Source organism: Schistocerca americana, chromosome 4 (genome assembly GCF_021461395.2).
Source record: "Schistocerca americana isolate TAMUIC-IGC-003095 chromosome 4, iqSchAmer2.1, whole genome shotgun sequence".
In the NCBI taxonomy this organism is placed as follows: Eukaryota; Metazoa; Arthropoda; class Insecta; order Orthoptera; family Acrididae; genus Schistocerca; species Schistocerca americana.
Window position 1 is genome coordinate 222483178 of NC_060122.1, and position 11818 is coordinate 222494995.

The 11818-nt window shown below is 44.2% G+C and overlaps 1 pseudogene; it reads right to left on the minus strand.

Moving 5' to 3' along the window:
• Nucleotides 1-4911: 4911 nt before the first annotated feature.
• On the minus strand, nt 4912-5029 carry LOC124614239 (annotated as a pseudogene).
• Between the last annotated feature and the right edge of the window lie 6789 nt (nt 5030-11818).

The window sequence follows — 11818 nt, forward strand, 5'->3', positions numbered from 1 at the left end:
ACACTGCTATTACTTTTGAATTGGGTTTCGTTGTTAATAACAAATTTCATAAGAGAGTATATATACTGAGAAGCTACTGTGAATATCCCTAGATCCTTAAATAAATGTCTGCAGGATGATCTTGGGTGGACTCCAGCTATTATTCTGATTACACGCTTTTGTGCAATAAATACTTTATTCCTCAGTGATGAATTACCCCAAAATATGATGCCATATGAAAGCAATGAGTGAAAATAGGCGTAGTAAGCTAATTTACTAAGATGTTTATCACCAAAATTTGCAATGACCCTTATTGCATAAGTAGCTGAACTCAAACGTTTCAGCAGATCATCATGTGTTTCTTCCAATTTAATCTCTCATCAATGGACACACCTAAAAATTTGGAATATTCTACCTTAGCTATATGCTTCTGATTAAGGTCTATATTTATTAATGGCGTCATACCATTCACTGTACGGAACTGTATGTACTGTGTCTTATCAAAATTCAGTGAGAGTCCATTTACAAGGAACCACTTAGTAATTTTCTGAAAGACAGTATTGACAATTTCATCAGTTAATTCTTGTTTGTCAGGTGTGATTACTATACTTGTATCATCAACAAAGAGAACTAACTTTGCCTCTTCATGAATATAGAATGTCAAGTCATTAATATATAATAAGAACAACAAAGGACCCAAGACTGACCCTTGTGGAACCCCATTCTTGATAGTCCCCCAGTTTGAGAAATGTGCTGATCTTTGCATGTTACGAGAACTACTTATTTCAACTTTCTGCACTCTTCCAGTTAGGTACGAATTAAACCATTTGTGCACTGTCCCACTCATGCCACAATACTTGAGCTTGTCTAGCAGAATTTCATGATTTACACAATCAAAAGCCTTTGAGAGATCATAAAAAATCCCAATGGGTGGTGTTCGGTTATTCATATCATTCAAAATTTGACTGGTGAAAGTATATATGGCATTTTCTGTTGAAAAACCTTTCTGGAAACCAAACTGACATTTTGTTAGTACTTCATTTTTAGAGATATGTGAAGCTACTCTTGAATACATTACTTTCTCAAAAATTTTGGATAAAGCTGTTAGAAGGGAGATTGGACGGTAATTGTTGACATCAGATCTATCCCCCTTTTTATGCAAAGGTATAACAATAGCATATTTCAGTCTATCAGGGAAAATGCCCTGTTCCAGAGAGCTATTACACAGGTGGCTGAGAATCTTACTTATCTGTTGAGAACAAGAACAAGCTTTTAGTATTTTGCTGGAAATGCCATCAATTCCATGTGAGTTTTTGCTTTTAAGCAAGTTTATTATTTTCCTCGCCGGTAGTGCTCGTGCCTCGTGTTGACAGTGCGGTCTGTTGGGCTCTGTTGGCAGCCAAGATGTGGCCAGCCTGAGTCCATCCTCCCTGTTCATGTTGTTAGGGCGTTTAAGTATTTCGGTGGCCTCTCTGATTTTGCGTTTCGTCATAATTGGCTGCTTGGCCAACACACAGGCTTCGCTGAATTTTATTTCTTTCCCGCACTCTTGCTGGTGTTCTGCCACTGCGGATTTGTTGTGTTGCCCTAGACGAATATAACGCTCGTGTTCACGAATGCGCGTTGCTGTTGGCCTACCAGTCTGGTCGAAGTATGCCTCTCCACATTCGCATTCCACCTTGTAAACGCCTGCAGTGCGTAATGCAGCCACCTTGTCCTTAGTAGAGCCTAGCACGTCCTGGATCCTACGACCACTATAGAAGACAGGCTGCAACCCAGCGCGGCGAAGGTGTTTGCCTATACGGTCAGCAACGTTTTTCATATAAGGTAAGCGTACTGTTGGCTGCAGTTTGTCTATTTCTTGCTTATCTTTCTTGCTTGTGTTCGTCGACAAGGCTGTGTTTATCGACTTATGGCTGTAGCCACTGGCTAGAAACGTTGTGCGTAATCTTTTAAGCTCAGGTGTGATGTTTTGAGCATCACTTAGGCGCTGCACACGGATTGCCAAAGAACGGATGACAGAGTTCTTCTGCGCTGGGTTGTGGTAGGATTGGGCGTGCAGATACCTGTCTGTATGTGTAGGCTTGCGATATACTCTGTGCCCCAGTGTGCCCTCCGTTCTCCTGTACACTTCGACGTCTAGACCAGTAGTGAATGGGACCAATTCGCCTAATTACAATTTGGCAAAGTACCTAGCCTGCAAACTAAGACGTCTAGTTGGCAAGACGGACTCTTATGTGAAGAACTCGACGCACTTTATAGAACGCCTAAAGGGAGAAACAATTTTACCTATGGACATCAAGTTGAAAAACATGTTTTCTGAAAGCTACATTTATTTGGGTAAAGAGTAACTCAGCGAGAGCATTCGACGAGATGACTACAGGAAACTTTAAAAAAACAGGCAACAGCTACTTTTATCATCCAAGAACTGATCCAAGATGGTCCTTATGTATCCAGTTAGACACGTTGTCGTGCACCGATGGTAGCTAGACTTTATTCGTTATTCTATGACTTGACGTTGCGCTGTCTTGGGCCCCTTGTAGTTTGAGTAGGTACCAACTCCTGGAGAGCACGTATCTTCGATCTGGAAATTTCATCATTCATCTCTTCTATTGGAGAAAACCGTTGTTCTTCCTTTCGAATGGTGTAATGGTCGATAGATGCAGTCCAAACAATCCTTAGCGTCTACTACACTCCATCTGTCGAGTAAAACTGAATGCATTCTCAGCAAGCCTTGATAAGCCTTGTTCGTCCTCGACAAATAATACGATAAAATTAACGATGGTCAGTTGGGTAAGAGAGTATCCTTATGGGAAATGGTTGTTGGGCAAGTGAGCTCCGGCTATGTTAATACTGTGTATGCGAACTGTCTCTTTCTATAGCTTGATAGCCGGCCGGAGTGACCGAGCGGTTCTAGGCGCTACAGTCTGGAATCGCGCGACCTCTACGGTCGCAGGTTCGAATCCTGCCTCGGGCATGGATGTGTGTGATGCCCTTAGGTTAGTTAGGTTTAAGTAGTTCTAAGTTCTAGGGGACTGATGACCTCAGAAATTGAGTCCCATAGTGCTCAGAGCCATTTTTTTTATAGCTTGATAAGGGCTTTGTGAGGAAGTGACATACAGAAGTTGGAGGCTCTATTTCGGCAACATTGTTATAAGAGTAACGTTGCCGCAATGGCCACAGCGACAAGAAAATGAGGTAATTTCCCGTAAACGACCTGACAACTAAACCCAAGTTATGTAGCACTTGCTATAGCCGCAATGTTTTCCTTTGCATTCGGCAGTTCTAAGTCTGCTATTTAGTAGAATTTCTACCAGTCACTTCTGAAAACAGCTGAAAATTCTCTAATGAACAATAAGCCTGTATTGCAGATTTCAGGAGGGGGCGCTGTCCCTTCCACCCCCTCCCCACCCCTTGTGGAAGCCTGCGCTCACAACCCACTGTGTGAGGAAGCGAAATGTCGTAACTAATAGGACTCAGGAATCTCATCAAAGGTCTTTGCTCACAACGGCACATAAAGCTTCACATTTCAAATGGACGAAGCATCGCTGAAACTGGATTGAAATGCTGTAGCTAGAGAGGAGACAGGAGTGGTAAGATGCTGGGTTCCAAAAAAAAAAAAAAAACCTTTGAACCAGAAATGGCTATTTATTTATTTGAAAATGGTACTGCAGATATGTGTGTATTTCTTTAGCATGTCTTCAGTAAGACTGAGAAACTTCAATAAATGAAAACAAATGAACAGCACACTTTTAGAATTAGAAACTGAACAATTTAGCTGAAGCTAGTAAACTTTCAAGCTTCATTTCACTCCGGTGGTTGTGTCTATCAAGACAGTATTAACTAAAACAAAGAGGAAAACATTTCCATTAGCAGAAGTTACACACCAATATACTACAATAAGTACACGTATAGTTATCAACTCAAAGCAGGTAATGAGCGACAGTTAAAGAACACTATAAGACAAATGAGCAACCATGACAGATGTGCAGATAAATTTAAGAAACAACGATCAACTAGTTTCAATTAACGGTAATATAGTTAACATTCTGCGCCCGCAAGCTAGCCCAAATAATACTTCTAAATCATAAATCAGGCTCCAAACCAGTAAAAAAGAACATCTGTAAAACAAACAAAAAAAAAAAAAACAGAAATCCTCGGCAGTGTACACAGCTTGCCTTTTTTTAAAATCTATACAAAGGCGTAGAAATATAATTCGAAGCAAAGTGCCCAGACGGCTTCAATTAAGACGGAGAACTGAACTTGCTTTTTTGCTGAGTACACACTACAGATACAACTCATAATATCCACGAATTATGAGCAGAACACAAAGGCAACAGGCAGAAATAATCGCGAAACAAATCAAAATCGACGAAATAACGGTAGACTCCTGTTACCAACACTGGGGTTAACTGAAACATTGAAAACATTCTAAAAAAAAAAAAAAAAAAAAAAAACGCACCAAGAAGGAAATCGGTAGATGTGCGTACATGTACAGACAAACAAAGGAGTAAAAAAGAACTCCGTCTTCTGGCCACAAGTGGCCCATCGGGACCATCCGACCGCCGTGTCATCCTCAGATAAGGATGCGGATAGGAGCGTGTAGTCAGCACACCGCTCTCCCGGTCGTTACGATGGCTTTCTTTTTTTCCGGAACCGCTACTACTCTATCTAGTAGCTCCTCAATCGGCATCACAAGTCTGAGTGCACCCCGAAAAATAGCAACAGCGCATGGTTCAAATGGTTCAAATGGCTCTGAGCACTATGGGACTCAACTGCTGTGGTCATCAGTCCCCTAGAACTTAGAACTACTTAAACCTAACTAACCTAAGGACATCACACACATCCATGCCCGAGGCAGGATTCGAACCTGCGACCGTAGCAGTCGCACGGTTCCGGACTGCGCGCCTAGAACCGCGAGACCACCGCGGCCGGCAACAGCGCATGGTGGTCCAGATGGTCACCCATCAAAGTGCTGGCCACGCCCGACAGCGCTTAACTTCGGTGATCTGACGGGAACCGCTGTATCCGCTGCAGGAAGGCCGTTGCCAAACAAATGATTACAGTTTCTGAAAAATTGGGTGATTTACTCAAGGCAAGTCAATAACGCATTGGTCCACCTCTTGCCCTAATGCAAGCAGTTATTAGGCTTGGCATTCATTGGCAGAGTTGTTGGATGTCCTTTTGAGAGACGTCGTGTCATATTCTGTCCAACTGGCGCGTTAGATTGTCACAATTCCGAGCTGGTTGGTGGGCTCCAAACGTTATCAGTTTGCACTGCAGTCATGGACTGTGCGGCTGGTCCCAGCGAAGGTTCGAGTCCTCCCTCGGGCATACGTGTGTGTGTTTGTCCTTAGGATAATTTGGGTTAAGTAGTGTGTAAGCTCAGGGATTGATGACCTCACAGTGAAGTCCCATTAGATTTCACATAAATTTTTACATTTTGTTATCAGTTTGGAAGAGATCCGGCGACCTTGCTGACCGAGGCAGAGTCCGGCAGGCACGAAGACAAGCAATAGAAACGCTCTCCGTGCACTATAATGGTGCCTCTGATGGCCACCACAGGAATCCTGCTATGAAATGAAATGGCGCCCCAGACATCAGGTTGTCAGGCCGTCTGGCGGGCTACAGTCTCGTTTTTATCCCACCGCTTCCCAGGGCATCTCCAGAATGTCTCCGCTGGTCATCTGGAATCGGTTCGAAGCGAGATTCATCACTGAAGACTATTCTACTACAGTCAATGAGATTCCAGGCCGAAGACGTGTCTGGAGATGCCCTGGACTATGGTGGGATAACAACCTCACTGTCGCCCGCCATACTGTCCAAGAAACAGGAGTTAGGGTCTCAGATGCCACTCCTTTTCATAGCAGAACCCTTTTGGCTGTCATCCGCGGCACTGTTGCAGCTTTGCCGTACGTCGACGATATTCTACGCCCCAAGTTGTTGCCCTTCATGGCAGGCCATTATGGGCCTACATTTCAGCAAGACAATGCTCGCCTACACACGGTGGTAGCTCCTACTGCTTGCCTTCGTGCTTGCCAAACCGGACATTGGCCAGCAAGATCGCCGGATCTCTTTCCAATGGAGAACGTTTGAGAATTATGGGCAGAGCCCTCCGACTAGCTCGGGATTTTGACGCTCTAACGTGCTAGTTGGACAGAATGTGGCACGCTATCTCTTAGAAGAACATCCAACAACTCTATCAACGAATGTCTAGCCGAATAACTGTTTGCATAAGGGCCAGAGATGACCAACGCGTTATTGACCTGCTTAGTTTCTGAAGCTCTTTCTCTTGAATAAACCAACCAGTTTTTCTCAAATTGTTTTTGTATAGTACATCACAGCTACCGATATCCGTCCCAATCGGATAATTCCTTCGTGGTTTGTAGTAATTTTTTTTAATCTTAGAGCACAGCGGATAACTCTAACTAGCTTCACGTACATTCCACACATTAAAATGCTTACCAGTCAAGTCCATATGCCGCTGCCTGCAATTTCCGTAGTTAGCTAACAGCAGAGGCAATAGCAAGGCCGCATCTCCATCTGATTCGACGTTCATGTTTCTCAAACGTAAACTGTGAGATAGGCAATGCAGACCTTCGCTTAAAGTTCTGTTGAAGTCCGTCGGTTGCTTGCACCGTCCGTGTCCCCATAATCGCCAGTCGCTGCCGTTGGATGGCCATCCTCCTATTACCGGTCGGCAACAAATGAGGCTGATCCGATCCGAGGGAGACAGCACGCATCCCACCTGGTGGGACGCTAAGCAGGCTGTTGTTAGCTACAGACCAAAGACGTTAAATCACACTTTCGATTACATATCACAAGCGCGCAAGGCTCTGGACAATATCTGACTGGAGGCGTGTAGTTTGTCCGACAGTTCGCGATTTTCCCTCTTTTCAAATGATTCCAGCCCGTCGAGTGCACTTTACTGTACAAATGAGCGTTTAACCTGTAGTGTATGGATGGTGTACTTCATGGTGGAGCTGGTTCTGTGACGTTTTTGTGACGCTTTCGTACCATCACTTCCATCTACTATGAACAAGAACCGGGATTTAAAATTTCTTGACAGATTAAAACTGTGTACTGAACTGGGACTCAAACCTGGGATCTTTGCCTTTCGCAGACAAATGCTCACCGACTGAACTGTCCTAGCACAACTCACGGCCCACTCTCACAGATTTACTACACCAGTGCCTATTATGAACCAGGTTGTTTATTTCCACATTCTCAGTTTGACCCCTTCTACATCTTCACGGTGAGTACTCGCTTACTGTGACAACAGCCGTGTTTACAGGGGTGCCCGTATACGTTCCTTGTTTGACAAACACTTAGGCACCTTGTGCTACTTATACAGGCTTGCTTGATGACTCGAGCTTGACCATGTAGAAAATGCCTGGGACTATTTAAAACAGTGCATGGAATGTAGCAATCATTATTCCCGCAGTTTGGTAGCTTTACGAGGTGTAATCATCAATGAGTGACTTCAGCTAGACATGACACATCTGAATAAACTTCTGGACCCTCTTCCTCGTAGAATGGAAGCCGTATCAAAGCTAAATCGGTGTTACGCAGTTTTAGCATTGTGTCTTCTGGGGGGTGACTAATTTTTTTATCCGGAGTTCCTACCAACAGCATTATTTTTAGTCATCAGTCTTCTGACTGATTTGACGTGACCCACCACGAATTCCCCTCCCATGCCAACCTCTTCATCTCAGAGTAGCACTTGCACGGCACGTTTTCAATTATTTTTGGATATATTCCAATCTCAGTCTTTGCCTACAGTTTTTACCCCCTGCAACTTCCTCTAGTACCAAGGAAGATATTCCGTCATGTCTTAATACATGTCTTATCAACTCCCTCAACTTCCTCATCCCCTATCTTGTCAGTTTACCTAATTTTCAACATTCTTCTGGAGCACCACATCTCAAACGCTTCGATTCAGTTCTGTACCGGTTTTCCTGCAGTCCATGACTCACCACCATACAGTGCTGTAGTCCAAACGTACATTCTCATCTCAGAAATATCTTCTTCAAATAAGTCCCATGTTTTCTGGGCATGAATGCCATCTTTGCCTCTTTAAGCTGTTTTAATATCCTCCTTGCTTCATCCACAATAGGATTTTTTTTCAAGTAACTGAATTCTTTAAGTTCATCTACTTTGTGACCGCCAATTTTGATGTTAAGTTTCTTGCTTTTCTGATTCTGCTACTTCTCATTATTTTCGTCTTTCTTCGGTTTAGTCGCACTCCACGTTCTGTACTCGTTACAATGTTCATTCCATTCAACGCATCTTGCAAAAGGTTCAAATGGCTCTGAGCAGTCTATATTTCGTCACTATTCTGCAAAGGTTCACGTTCTGTCTTGAGTGTAGGAGAACGCCGAAACTATCGCTCCATTAAAGGGAGCGGGATGATTTCTCATTAACAGTGTGGCAATCTGTTAAGGATTCTGACGTATGATGAAGATTGTAACGCTACTTGGTTATGTTTAGAACACTGGCAGCGATATTACCTAACATTTTATTAGAACACTTCCTGCGAAAACGGATTCGCACATTCTAAGCAGTGCGTCATGTACAACAAAGGTTTAAAAAAAAAATGGTTCAAATGGCTCTGAGTACTATGGGACTTAACTTCTGAGGTCATCAGTCCCATAGGACTTAGAACTACTTAAACCTTACTAACCTAAGGACATCACACACATCCATGCCCGAGGCAGGATTCGAACCTACGACCGCAGCGGTCGCGCGGTTCCAGAACCGCGCGGCCACTCCACCCGGCACAAAAGTTTCATAATCAAAAGCAAAGATAGAAATACACGTATTAAATGAAAGAGAACATACAGAAGTTGATGTCCCACTGTATTCAACGAGACCACAGATATTCATTTAAATGCTTTGACCAAACTTAGCACAACCGCTTCAAAACACTTAAATGACCCTCTTAAAAAATACCTGGACCCATACAGTCCATAAATTCATAAATATTTTTCTTTTCTCAATAATGTTGTCATTATATCTGCTGGCCTACCATTCGTCTGTGAGTAAAGTATTTTTGCAACTTTGTTGGATATATGTTCGCGTAGGCTTCCGCGGCCATTGTCACAGCCAATAAAATTTTTCTGGGTCTGTGACGGCATTGTCAATGCGGAAAATTTCCAACGTTTCAACCTCTATTGCAAATGGTCCTCCTCAGTGTTTTATTTTTGCCAAGTGCTGAATGAGAAAAGTTTGTTTCTTGTACTGTCGGAAGAGGCTATTATCGAACTCTGATAGGCTGTTGAGTATGAAGAGGAAGGGCGTTGACATCCTTTAATGGTGTTTACGTTATTTCTTTTCGTTGGTAGAAATAGACGCTCTTGATTGGTGTTTGCTTTACTGCTTGCCGCTGGTGGAAGTAGGCGAATGGAAGACTGGCTGCGGTTGTGACGTAGCGCTGAGGTGTGGCAGTACTCAGCGTACATGCTGCCGCTATGGTCTCCCGTGCTGTGTGTGTGTTGCTTCGCGTTAGCTGAGCTGACGGTCCGTACCGCTGTTACTGCTATCAGGGCTCGATAACAGCCTCTTCCGCCAGTGTACAGGGTGAATCAGCGAAAACTTGCTCCGCAAATATTGCGGAAACGGAAAGTGCTATTGACGAGTGGTTTTCACAGAAAGGATTGGTAGTTGGGGGTTCGTACTGTTATGCACTACACAGATTGTAATAATACTTAGAGATTCTATTTTTTCTGCAATCATAAACTGTTTTAAATGGAACAGTGTCTACTGACATTAACAGACTAAAAGTAGCATAAATTAGAATGTCAGTGGTGTGTGACTCGTTTACGAGCTACCGTATTTTGAGAAGTTCCCACACTAACACTGGTGCAGTAACTGTGGTAGTACGCACAAAAGAACAACACAACTGCATACACTAGTTATGTGGATTCTGACCAGTAACGAGACAACTGACCATCACAGGTTGTGTTCAAAATGACCACCAGCAGCGACAATATACGTTTCCAGTCTGGTGTGGAACGACTGCTGTACACGTGCTAGCATTTCAGTGCAGACGTCCTAGCAGGATGCAGTAATACGCCGTTACATATCGTCGGGTGTAGTTGGTATGTCCTTGTAGACAGCGTCTTTCCCCGCAGAAAAAAGTCTACAGGCGTCAAATCGGGGGAACGGGCAGGCCAAGGTACAAGTCCTCTGAGTCCAATTCAACGATCTGGAAACAGTTCACAAGCAAATGCTGTAGTATTTCGTGCACTATGGGCTGGGCAGCCATCATGTTGGCACCATAGGTTCCGCCTAGTCTGCAGAGAAATGCCTTCCAGCATCCGCGAGAAATGGTCTTTTAGGAGACTGCGATACTTGCGTTCCGTCTATGAAAAACGGGCCTGTAAGCTGATGGTTCGCTATCTCACACCATACACTATGTGATCAAAAGTATCAGGATGCCCCAAAACATACGTTTTTCATATTAGATCATTGTGCTGCCACCTACTGCCTGGTGCCTGGTACTCCATATCAGCGACCTCAGTAGTCATTAGACAACGTGAGAGAGCACAATACGGCGCTCCGCGGAACTCACGGACTTCGAACGTGGTCAGCTTCTGTCATACGTCTGTACGCGCGATTTCCACACTCCTAAACATCCCTAGGTCCACTTTTTCCGATGTGATAGTGAAGTGGAAACGTAAAGGGACACGTACAGCACAAAAGCGTACAGGCCCACCTCGTCTGTTGATTGACAGAAATCGCCGACAGTCGTAGAGGATCGTAATGTGTAATAGGCAGACATATATTCAGACCATCATACAGGAATTTCTAACTGCGTCAGGTTCAAATGGTTCAAATGGCTCTGAGCACTATGGGACTTAACAGCCATGGTCATCAGTCCCCTAGAACTTAGAACTACTTAAACCTAACTCACCTAAGGACAGCACACAACACCCAGTCATCACGAGGCAGAGAAAATCCCTGACCCCGCCGGGAATCGAACACGGGAACCCGGGCGTGGGAAGCGAGAACGCTACCGCACGACCACGAGCTGCGGACAACTAAGTCAGGATCCATTGCAAGTACAAGTACTATGACAGTTAGACGGAAGGTGAGAAAGCTTAGATTTCATGGTCGAGCGGCTGCTCATAAGCCACACATCACGCCGGTAAATGCCAAACGACGCCTCGCTTAGTATAATGAACGTAAACATTGGACGATTGAACGGTTCAAAATGTTCAAATGTGTGTGAAATATTATGGGACTTAACTGCTAAGGTCATCAGTCCCTAAGCTTACACACTACTTAACCTAAATTATCCTACGGACAAACACACATCCATGCCCGAGGGAGGACTCGAACCTCCACCGGGACCAGCCGCATAGTCCATGACTGCAGCGCCTTAAACCGCTCGGCTAATCCCGCGCGGCTATTGAACAGTGTAAAAACGTTGTGTGGAGTGGCGAATCACGGTACACAATGTGACGATCCGATGGCAGGGTGTGGGTGTGGTGAATGCCCGGTGAATGTCATCTGCCAGCGTGTGTAGTGCCAACAGTAAAATTCGGAGGCTGTGGTTTTATGGTGTCGTCGTGTTTTTGATGGAAGGGGCTTGCACTCCTTGTTGTTTTGCGTGGCACTACAGCACAGGCCTAGATTAATGTTTTAAGCACCTTCTTGCTTCTCACTGTCGAAGTGCAATTCGGGGATGGCGATTGTATCTTTCAACACGATCGAGCATCTGTTCATAACGCACGGCCTGTGGCGGAGTCGTTACACGACAATAACATCCCTGTAATTGACTGATCTGCTTAGAGTACTGACTTGAATCCTTTAGAACACGTTTGGGATGTTTTGG